General features: G+C 42.5%; 1 long non-coding RNA gene across 2 annotated transcripts in view; it reads right to left on the reverse strand.

The window, feature by feature from the left end:
• LOC122677511 overlaps positions 1-12,255 on the reverse strand; it is a 68,717-nt gene that overhangs the window by 41,294 nt on the left and 15,168 nt on the right. The window contains exon 1 of one of the 2 annotated variants that reach the window (XR_006335821.1): positions 11,712-11,823. The exons of the other annotated variant lie outside the window; for it this stretch is intronic. This is a non-coding gene — a long non-coding RNA (uncharacterized LOC122677511). Of the gene's footprint in view, positions 1-11,711; positions 11,824-12,255 lie in introns of those variants that run through there. 2 annotated transcript variants of the gene reach the window in all.

A 12,255-nucleotide genomic window follows, 5' to 3' on the forward strand; every position in this document is an offset into this window, starting at 1 on the left:
GGAAGGCTTCACAAAGACAGCAACCTTCCAGGCCAAGTCTGTGGGTGCAGACGGTCATAGGTGCATGGATGTGGGGCGGGAGTCTGTGGACTTTCTCCTCTGATGACTTCAATTTTCTCAGTAGAGTGGGAGGCAAGGTCATTAGCTGAGAGTGAGTACGGGGGGAGAAAATCAGTTAACTGAGAGAATAAAAGGACCAGGAACTAATGGAGTGATTGCCTGGCAGCATTAAGGACCCACTAAAGGTTCATGGTCATGAATTTAAAGTGCAACCAGTCTGCGTGGCTGTGTGTTTTTCTCTAGTCAGATTCAGCTGCATGAGTGGAGGAGGGAGAGAGCTGGATTTAAACAAGATTGTGGTTTCACCAAAGAAGTTTGAGCAAATGAGAGAAGGGCAAGGGCATCAACAGTATACAGGGTAATATAATTATCCTGATTGAGTATGGAGTCTAAGCCAGTAAGGAGAATGAGGACATCAAAGGGGTGAGGGACGGTGCAAACATGGAAGAACTGATAGACTGTGGTGGTCATCTGGTCATTATGGATAAACCACTGGTGGTCACGAGATTGTTCAGGCTGGGGTGCCCTAGATAATAAGCTGGAAAGACAGGAGGTGGGGGCACAGGTAACTGTCAACTGTGCCTTGTTCAGTCACATCTGAGTCTTTGTGACCCCCATGGACTGTAGCCCATCAGGCTCCTCTGTCCATGGGATTCTTCAGGCAAGAATACTGGAGTGGATTGCCATTTACTACTCCAGGGGATCTTCCCGACCCAGGGATGGAACTGGCCTCTCTTGTGTCTACTGCACTGACAGGCAGATTCTTTACCATGCACCATCTGGGAAGCCAAGGGGGCCCAGGGTAAGTACATTAATTTGAGATTACAGAAGAACTGTAATTGTTGGCAATGAGAAGACACAGGGGTGAGTGGCTAAGGTGGGATCTGATCGTTGGATAAACCACATCTGGGTGAGCCATGCTAGAAGTACAGATTCATGATTCTTGGGGGCTTGAAGTCATGTTAATACTGAGTATTCTAGAAAGTGCAGAAGGAGAGGAGAACAGGGCTGAGCTCAGAGACTTGAGGAGTTCAACACCAGGCTGAGAGGAGACCAAGAAGGAGGGCAATCAGGAGAAACCAACAGAGAAACAGACTGAGGAGAAAGTTTGCTGGCAGACTAAGACTCCTCAGGAAGGTCAGATATGGTGAGGACCAAACATGGTCCATAAGACTGGGCAGTAAGGAGTTGTTGGTGAATTTAGTAGCAGCTGGCAGAGTGAAGAGTGAGGAGGAGGGAAAGAAATTGAGGCATCAAGTGTGGACTCTATTCTCTTTGAAGATGCTCAGGAGCAAATCCAGCCAGATGCTAGATTATATCTGACAGTTGGTCCCCTCTGGCTATAAGCTGAGCCCACTGATACATCCTACCCTGGAAATGTAAAGTGAAAAGAGAAAATATTGATACAAAACTGACTTCCTAGTTTTAAATCATGCAAACCAGTATGTACACATCAGTATGTACAATTATCAAGACAACTGACAAAGCCTGGGAAGTCCACCCCTCACTACGTTCATCTATCTCTGTTGCTCTCTGTTGCTATTATATAACCTTAATTTAGATGAGGGCCTGCTTGTTTCAGACACGGTGAAACCATGGTCATTTTTGGACTGGAATATTGCCCCTTTGAGGAAGATGTGGTGAAGAGGCCCTGAGGGTATGTACCAGATGTAGGTGTGACCATGACCCTATAAGCTGGATAGCCCATTACAGTCCTGGTTGGGCCATAGATGGTCTGAAGAATTCAGCCATTCATCAAAATACTCAAATGTATTTTCCTAAGGGCTTACTACTGGCTTATTTGAGAAAATCAGAATGAAAGTATAAGCAACCAACTTCATAGGATTGTTGGAAAATATATTGTTAGTAACTATAAAATACACTAAGGGAAAACAAAACCTTATAAATGATATTTTAGTTACTATAGTTGTTTTGAAACCTTCCTGTGCATCAACTGGGTTTAAACCATAAATAAGGAAAACCTACTTCACCTAAGTTACTGACCAAGGCATGTGATAATAGAGGGACTTTAGGATGGTCAATGGAATCATCTAAGTATTCTATTACATGAAATACAATTGTTAATATTAGGCCAACGTCTGGAGTAGGCAAAAAACCCTAAGATTTTCAATAGATGAAGACTGCCACAGGCAGCCCAGATTGCCTTTGTATTATCTGTATTTGATAGACTAGAAGATAATGTGAATGGCCAATAGCACACTCCTATAAGTGCCAGAACCAGGATCAGAACGTAAATCTATTTGATTCCAAGGCTGGCCATAAGTATTGATCAAATCTGCAGGCCACCTCCACGTGGGATGTTCTCTCCAGCCACCACTCCAGCCATCCACGCTGGGGCTTCCAGACTCCCCCAGACAGACTTGAATTAGCCAACACAGGTGGAGAAGAGCTTTGCAAAACTCTAGACACAAATGAATGTCTTCTAGTCCAGAATGTCTTAAATGCTCACAGTCAGCCTCATGTTCTCTCAGGTGTATCCAGTGTACACAATGATACTTGTTAACTGAGGTTTCGATAACATAAAAACAAAAGAAATTCTCCCCCTTCCCTTTATGCCCTTGTGTCTGCGCTTTCTAACCCTTCCACGGTTGTCTTTAGTTGAACACACAAGTTTTTTTTTTTTTCCATTTTTTTCCCCCACAAACTTGCTCTTGGATCACAAGACAGAGGGAACCTGCTCAGCTCACAGGACTCTTCCAGTTCCGTGCACATGTTATTAATCTTCTTTGTTTTTCACCTTTGGACATGGGCTTCAGAAAGCCTGTCTGGGTTGCCTGGATCACCTGGGTTCATGTTCATAGGTTCTTTCCTCCACCTGGTCAGTTCTCTGTGGTTGCCTGAGTTATATGCGGACAGAATGGGTCGTTGGTCCAGTGAAGTCTGCGGCCATTTCAATGGCTTCTTTAGGAGAAGGTGGAGTGTGGTATGTGATTTCAGCTTTTCTTGTGAAGAGGTTCAATCCAGCCATGGACTAAATCATTTTATCAGTTTTTAATTTTTTTTTAACTTGTCCCATTAAACTACAGAACTGGAACCTACTCATGAATGGTTTCTTTCTGTTTTCACTTGAGGAGTTCCTGACATAACAAAAACTGCTAATTAACTGGCTGGGAGACTTTTACAATAGCCTCTTTAAATGAGTTCCACGGTGCGGGCCTCGCAGTCCCAGCACCACACTGCTGATCCCACCGCAATGCACCGTCTATTAAACACACTGTCCCTTCACGCCACCAGCCTCCAGCTTTCATTCACCACACTGTCATTCTGCTTGGAAATGCCTTCCTTTCTTCAATTTTCTTCCAAAGTGAAGTCATCCCCTGGGGGTGTGACTCCTCCCTCTTCCTTCCCAGCCGGGCTCCTGAGTCCCACGAAATCCCATCCCGTCAGCATCCTCCCGGGGACGCAATGTGGGGATTCTGAAGTCCCCTGGAAACAGAGACATGAGGACCCAAGCAACAGGAGCGTCACCTCAATATGGGCTCTCAGACTGAGGGGTGGTTGAACCCTGATCGGTCCTCACTGCTACTTTTCGCTACCAGCCTCAGCAAGGACAATACCAACGTCTTTCTGGGGAAAAAGCCCAGTCAGTTCGACAATGAACACAAAAGCCCCCTAACTGGTCTTCCTGTTTCCAAACCTGCCCCCTCCACTCACCTTCCCCCTCCTTCTTCTACACAAAACACCCAGGGAGCACTCCCTGAAAATGTAATTTGATGTCCACCGACCTTAGAATAAGATCCTTATCAGAGTAACACTGTCTAGGGGGACAAGCCTACCTAATCAGGCCATTTCTTACCAAGGTCCTCGTGGTCACTGTGGTCCTGCCCCCGCTCTGCCCCTCAAACTCAGCTGCCTTCTACTTTGGGGCCTTTGTCTCAGACGCTGCCTCCTCCTGCAATGATCATCTGCATATGGCTGGTTCTTTCCTTTTTTTTTTTTAACTTTTTATCCTGTATTGCAGTATAGCTAATTAGCAATATTGTGATAGTTTCAGGGGAACAGGGAAGGGACTTAAACATATGTATATGTATATCCATTCTCCCCCAAACTCCACTCCCATCCAGGCAGCGATACAACACTGTGGCTGGTTCCTTCTTTGTATATGTGGTTTAGCCACTAAGTTGTGTCGGACTCTTTGTGACCCTATGGACTGTAGCCCACCAGCCTCCTCCATCCATAGGATTTCCCAGGAAAGAATACTGGAGTGGGTTGCCATTTCCTTCTCTAGAGGATCTTCCTGACCCAGGGATTAAACCTGCATTGCCGACAATCTCTTGTATTGCAGGAGGATTCTCTACCAACTGAGCCACGAGGGAAGCCCATTCTTCATATGTATATATAAATAAATTTATTTATTTATTTATTTTTGTCTGTGCTGGGTCTTCACTGCTGCATGGGTTTTTCTCTAGTTGCAACGAGTAGGGGCTACTCTCTAGTTGCAGTCCACCAGCTTCTCATTGCGGTGCCTTCCCTTACTGTGGAGCATTGGCCCTGGGCACATGGGCTTCAGCAGTTGCCACCGGTGGGCTCAGCGGTTGTGGCTCACAGGCTCTAGAGCACAGGCTTAATAGTTGTGGCACACAGGCTTAGTTGCTCTGCGGCATAGGGATCTTCCCCTATGGGGATTTTCAATAGTGATTGAACGCCTGTCTCCTGCATTGGCAGGCAGACTCTTCACCATTGTGTCATCAGGGAACCCCTAGCTGGTTCCTTCTTGCCTTCAGGTCTCAGTTGAGAAGCCACCTCCCCTGAGAGCCCTTCCCTGACCACCAACCACACACACACACTCAATCATTCTACTGCACCCTCCAAGTTTATTTTTAATAACAATCTTTGGGGAAGGGATGGATTGGGAGTTTGGAACTAGCAGATGCAAGCTATTATATACAGAATGGATAAACTACAAGGTCCTACTGTATGGCACAGGGAACTATATTCAATATCCTGTGATAAGTCATAATGGAAAAGAATTTTTAAAAATAAAATAAAACCAAAACTCTAAATCTAAAAAAATCTTACTCTGCAATTATTTGCTTAGCTATCCCTGTGTCTCACTCATAGAATGTAAGCCCCTCTTGAAGCAGGGACATCATCAGTCTCGTCACACCTATTATTATATCAGGCACATAATAGATGCTCAGAAAATGTTTCTTGATTGAAGGTGTTGGTGACAGGAGTCATGCTAGGCTCTGAAATGACACTGATGAGCAAGTCCCTGCCCTCTGGGCTCCACAGTTTAGCAGAGGAAACAGAGAGGCAAATGTTATTAAAATTCAGTAACACTTTAAAAGTGCCCTGGTGATGCACGACAGCAGAGTTCCACATGGGAGCTGAGCCCTGCCCTGAAGTTAAAGCATCACAGCATCCAGAGCAAGGATAGGTGGGCTTTGGCAGAGATTTGGTGCTGAAATGGAGCGACTTTGCCCTGAAGTTAAACACCAAACACCAAACTGAAAAAAAGGTGGTTCCTGGTTAAATACACCAACCTTGTTACTAACTCACCCTGCTGTGCACATTTATTAAAGTAGTCTCCAAATAAACAAGTCCTAAAACTAATCAGGAAGTGGAAAAACATAAAAATAATCCCCAGCCCACAATACACACCCATGAAAACAAGAAATAAAGAAAAATGTTCTATATAAAACCCGTGGGGCCAAACTCTGTCCTCAATTAGTGGTGCAGGCTGCCAGCTTAAGTCAATGGAGGTTTTCAGTCCAATAATAGAGGCAGGATTTGGGGCCCACTCTGCATTGCAGTCACTTTTAGGTAATAAATCAGGAATGTCAAGTGGGTGTGTGTTGGCCTCACTGACACAGTAATTAACCCAAATAATACTATCTTCCACTTTGAGATCCATGGAGTTCATAGCAGCCAAGGAGGCTGTGAAGTGTGTGTATGTGTGTGTGTGTGTGTGTGTAAAAGAGATGCCCCTGCATGAACTGTCAGGCATCACTGGGGGCAGGGGCAGAGGGGAGACAACTCTCCCCCCATGCCCTTCCCAAATTCAAAAATAATAAAAATTTTCAAGATGGTGACAACTGAGCATTGAACAAATTTCAGGGTCTTTCTGAGAGCAGCGTCTTATATGGCTACATAGGTTGCACACTTATGAAGCTGGCCTGACAGTAGGAGTCATTCTGGAAAGAAAGCTTGGGACCTGGTTTACAGCTTTCTATCAGTGTCACAGCTGACAATTTTTGAGCACTTCCTATATGTTGGGCACTCTTCTAAATACTTTATGTGTATTAACTCATTTATTCTCCACAATAGGACCATGAGATAAGAAGCGTAATTAGCCCTATTTTATCTTGAAGAATCTGAGCTCCCTGAGATCATGCAGCTTTGTAAGTGGCTGAGCTGAGATTTGAACTCAGAGACTCTAACTCTCTTAACCACCTTCTTACCATGTTAGTCAATGTACATGCTATTCCACTGGGTTGACCAAAAAGTTCATTTGAGTTTTTCAATAACATCCTACAGAAAAACCCAAATAAACTTTTTACCCAATCCAATATGTTTTTCTTATTCTGACAAGTCTCTCACTCATATCTCCTAAGGCCAATTCCCATCACAGACTGAATTCAAATATCCACTTGGTGGTCACTACTTGTGTGACCTTGAACAAGCACCTTAACCATTTTAAGGCCATGTTTCCTTATCTGAATAAAAGATTAAAATAGTACCTATCTCATAGTATTGTTGTGAGAACTTACTGACTTAATTGAAATGAAGTGTCAGGTACATGGAAGTACTAGTAAATGTGAGTCACTGCAATGATTGTTACTATTAGTAGAAGTATTATTTGCAAACCTTACATAGAAGATTTCAAGCTAATTGCAGTTACTTGCTCTCTTTTATCTTATTTGCTGGAATTTCTAGTAAAGAGGAATTTTCAACTATCTTATTTTGCTTAGGAATTTACTCAATAGCCTGATAAAAGCAATAAAAATAATCATAGCTACCATGTATTGAAACTTACCATATATCAGAAACTTTACTTAGATTATGTCATTATTCTTCAAAACCTATTGAAGAGAGTGTCAATAGTTAAACAGGGAAAGAATGGTGTTTCCAGCAAATGATGTTAAGACAACTGGATATCCATTTATATATGCAAAAGAATAAATGAAGACCCCTACCTCACACCTATAGAAAAAATCAATAAACTACAACACTCTTAGAAGAAAAATAGAAGTAAATCTTGATGACCTAGGGTTAAGCAGTGGTTTCTTAAATATGACATCAAAAATGCAAGTTACAAAAGAAAATATAGATAAAATAAACTTCACCAAAACCAAAAGCCTTTGTGCTTGAAATCACACCGTCAAGGAAGTGAAAAGACAACCTATAGACTGGGAAAAATATATTTGCAAATCATATCTGCTAAAGGACTCTTACCTAGAACATATAAAGAACTCTTAAAATGCAACAATAAAAGAAGAACCCAAAGAAAAATCAGCAAAGCATTTTCTTTAAGGAATATATATATAGATGACCAATAAACACATGAAAAGATGTTCAACATCATGAGTCATTAGAGAAATGCAAATCAAAATTATAATGTGATACCATTTCACACCCAAGACGCTAAAATCAAAAGGGCACATAATAACAAGTGTTGTTAAGGATGTGAAGAAATTAGAGCCTTCATTTATCGCTAGTGCAATTATAAAATGGTACAACTGCTTTGGAAAACAATTAGGCAAGTCTTCAAAAAGTTAAGCATAGATTTTTCATATGATCCAGCAATTCTACTCCTAGGCATATAGGCAAGAGAAATTAAGACATATGTCCACACAAAACTATACACAAACGTCCATAGTATTGTTTATAAGTAGCCAAAAAAGTGGAAGCAATCCAAATGTCTACCAACATATCAGATGAATAGGCACATGAAATATAGTATATTCATACAATGGGAGAGTATGCAGAAATTTAAAAAAAAGAATAAAGTACCAATAGATGCTACAAAATAGATCAATCTTGAACACATTATATTAAGTAAAAGAAGTCAGGGACAAAAGATCATATTTTGTGATTTATAAATGATTTCATTTATATGCTATGTCTAGAATGGATCTTCCCCATAGCTCAGACAGTAAGGAATCTGCTTATAGACCAACCCATAGAGATAGAAAGTAGATTGGTGTTTGCAGGAGCTAGGCAAAAGGAGAAGTGGGAAGTGAGTGCTAATATGTATGGGTGTCTTTTGGGAGTGATGAAAATATTCTAGAACTAGACAGTGCTGATAATTGGATACTGTTACATATACTAAAAAACAAGGAAATCACTTTAAAAGGTGAATTTTATAGTACATAATTTAAAAGGGTAAATTTTATAGTATGTAAATTATATCCCAATAAAAGCTATTAAGAAGAACAAAACACCCCAGTCCTAATTAGGTCAGTCTCGTTTTCCCCATTTTGTGGACAAGGGAACTGAGGTTCAGGGTGGGTAAGCAACTTGCTCAGGGTCAAAGAGCGAGGCAGTAGGGTTTTCCATTTAAATCACCATGCATCTCATTTCCACCTCCATGTCTTAACTGCCTCCAAAGCTTTGGAAATGAAAAAAAAAAAAAAAATCCCTCCTCAAAAAGAAGAGCTTCCAGCCACAGCTGGCTTAGATCTGAGGTCACTTAATTCAATCTTCATTTTCCCAAATTCTTTATGCCAGCTTGATCCTAGGTTTCGGGCAGATGGACATGGGGCAAGGCACACGAGAAGTTTAGGAAAGGTCATAAACCTGTGTCAGTGTGACCACCGACCCAGACTGTGGCCCACTAGCTCCAATCGAGACATCTATGCCAACAATCAATAGTAATGGCAGAGGTTCAGTTCAATTGCTCACAAATCCCCATCCATCATTAGGACAGCAGCGTGACAGAGCTGGCTTCCTAGGACCTGGTCTGTCACATTCACAGGCTTAAGGCAAGTAGATGGTCTTTGGCCCTTAATGATTCTCCATTTCAAAGCACTGAAGCTTCCCCTGAAGTTGTGTTCAATACATCCTCCTATTATTTATTATACATAGTGCTTACTGTGTGCTATATGTCATAATTATCTGCTGACCTGTCTTCCTCTACTGCCTCCTCTGTGCAATTCCTAAAGGGAGGACTGGGTTCTATTCATCTGTAAATTTCCAACACCATGGAAATTTCCCCATCACTTATTAACAAAAGTTCTGATACCATTTCCTAAGTGTATACGGTTTGCCAGGCTCTGGGCTAAAGTTTTACGAACCTGATCATATTTTGATTCTCCCAATGACCCCATGAGGTAGAGGCTATCACAATCCCAATTTTATGGCTAGCGAAAGGCAGTCCAATAAATCTTTGAATTTCTCTAAAATTTATTCTTAGTCAGTGGAAATATTCTTCTTTCTAGCTCACAGACATGGTAAAGACTTGGCTCTGTTTTCATTGATTTAGATTTTCCCAGGTGGCGCAGTGGAAAGAAGCTGTCTGCCAATGCAGGAGATGTGGGTTCGATCTCTGGATCAGTAAAATCCCCTGGAAATGGCAACCCTCTCCAGTATTCTTGCCTGGAAAATTCCATGGACAGAGGAGCCTGGTGGGCTACAGTCCATGAGTCACAAAGAACCAGACACAACTGAGCACACACAAACATATACACCCAGTAGACAGAGATGCCAGGCAGGGTGAAAGCCCTTGGAACATAGCAAACATACAGCACGCTCTTGGATTTGATCATAAACACAATCCCCAGGGTTGGCTGCCTAAATTCCAAACCTTCCATTCACAAGACAAGTTTATACAATTGTGTACTTGAGAATGACCTTTGCTAGGATTTCTATTATTACCCTAAAACCAAGTGAGGAATGGTGATGTGTTTTTAAAGCCTGAGTAATTTAGCCGAATGTCTTTGTTTTTCTCTTTGGTTGAGGTTGAAATGTTTTCCTACTATATCAGGTTATTTTTCTGACTACAGGCTGTGGTACCCACATTCTGACAGTTGGTAACAATTTTCTGGAATTTAGGAGATCACCTTCAGTGACTAAGGCAAGTCAAAAAAAAAAAAAAGGACTATTGTGCTTCTGTTCACCAAGAATTTGAGGTGTTCTGCTTATATCCCAAGCACTCATAACATCAATTTTTAAAATCAGCTACCCAGTTCAAAATCCATCAGCCAGGACTTGAAAGATGATCTCCCATTCTTTCTTTGTGATGGCAGCCATGGACAGGATTCCCATGCCTTTACCATCCCTCCACGGCACCCATAAAGGCCTATTTTAAAGGGCCTTCCAGTTTCAGGTTCACACTCAGGGACAGAATTTAAGACAGCGATTGTCACTAGCATGCACCTGAGAATAACCAAGAAAGGCACGAACTATTCCCACGGCCACCTTCTATTGGCCCAGTGTGCCATCTAACATTACCATTTGTACCCCAGGCAACCAGGTCCCCAAGATTGTACTGTTGTTGCCTGTTCCTGCCTCACTTTACCGCCATCTAGAAGGTGGGATTTTCTTGCTGTGGTGATGTGGCTTTCAGTGGGAAGGTGGGTATAAGGGTTCTATTTTTGTGTAAGCTTTAGCTTGGGATATGTATTTGTTCTGCTTTACTCCATTTGGTAGAGAGAGGTTTATGAAACAGAGTTTCTTTTTGTCTTTAATGTGTGCCCTCTTTTTTGGACCCTGCCTCCCTTCTGCCTCTTGGTTCTCTGTCTCTCCTAATCTCCTTGCCCCTAGTAACTCAGCACTCCCATAATACCAGCCAGATCCCCTAGTCTGCACATGACCCAAGGAGAAAAACGATGAGATGGGAGAATAGAATGCTGGATGTCCTTCAAGACCAGTGCAGGCTGGATTGGTCTGGAGAAGTCGTGAGCTATTGGAAATGAGGGTAACCCACATGCCACTCAGAGCTTTGTAGGTATGAAGAAAACTGTCCACAACCCACCTAAACAATTCTGTGGCTCCACCTTCTTAACTAGCTGCCTCTATGCCACACACATCAACCCTGGCATGGAATCCAGTGCCTTCTTCATTTTCCATAATCAAAATGTAAAAACTCTTCACCCAACCCTTTCACAAGTTTATAACACTCACTCTCCCTCCTCCCACTTCTGCTCATCCTCACTCAGCTCCCACATTCCATTCACCCAGCTCCAAACTCTTTTCCATTTATCACACGAAGCAGCTTCCCCTCCCTTGGCACCTGCAGGGGAAAGACACCACCTCCTGAGCATCCATTAAGGCACTTCTTGAGCCGAAGATACTTCTCCTCTCAAAGAAATTGCATTGCCAGTTTATTAAAATAATAAAATTTTACCTGCCCTGTTACCCTTGGAAACCCTGGGATTGTTCCAAAAATGGAAATAAGTTGTGTTTTGCTGAGATGCTGTTGGGAGTAAAGATGAAGTTAAATCATAGGGAGGGAAGACAGGCAGGGACTGAAAAGGTAGAAGAAGGCTTAAGCTGCACTGATGCAAAATAAAGAAGAGAAGGGAGGAATGCTCAAGGGGAAGAAAGATTAGTGGACGTCTATGGGAAAACCTTGGTGACAAGGACATCAAGGCCAGGACAGCAAGAAAAGCCCTCACTGAAACTAGGCTTCCCCAGGACTACTTCTCAGCTCTGTGGAGACCCATAAAGACTCACCCCCAGTGTACCTGGGAATCTGGGCCTCTTGGACCACCAGAGTCTTCTCATCCATTGCTCCTGAGCCATGGGCAGGCCCTGCTGCAGAAATGAGGCATTTGACAGCTCAGCCTTTGAACTTTGGGACCGTGGAGTCTTACAAGAGGCTTCAGAGTGCTCATTTCCCTCAGCGTCATATGTTCCCTGAAGCTTCACGAGCTGATCTCAGCAACACATGAGCTCACTCACTGTGGGCAGGGAGTGTGAGTTCCATCCTGATTAAGCAGCTAACTAGCTGTGTGACCAAAGGCGATTGTGGGATTCTCAGTTTCTTCACCTATCAAACGAAGATAGTAACACCTGCCTTACAGGGATCATCTGGGGGCTAAAGACAGCCTGGAAGATACAGGCCTGACCCAAAGTGGTGCTCAGTATATGGCAGCTGGTTACATATATGAGTGTATGTGAATCATTTATGTTTAATTATCATTGCAAACAATAATAAAAGTCGCATGTCTCATTAATTTTGTTGTAGGTTTTATTTAACTATGTTATGACCAATGGTGTGTTGATAAA

This window comes from Cervus elaphus, chromosome 20 (genome assembly GCF_910594005.1).
Source record: "Cervus elaphus chromosome 20, mCerEla1.1, whole genome shotgun sequence".
Classification (NCBI taxonomy): domain Eukaryota; kingdom Metazoa; phylum Chordata; class Mammalia; order Artiodactyla; family Cervidae; genus Cervus; species Cervus elaphus.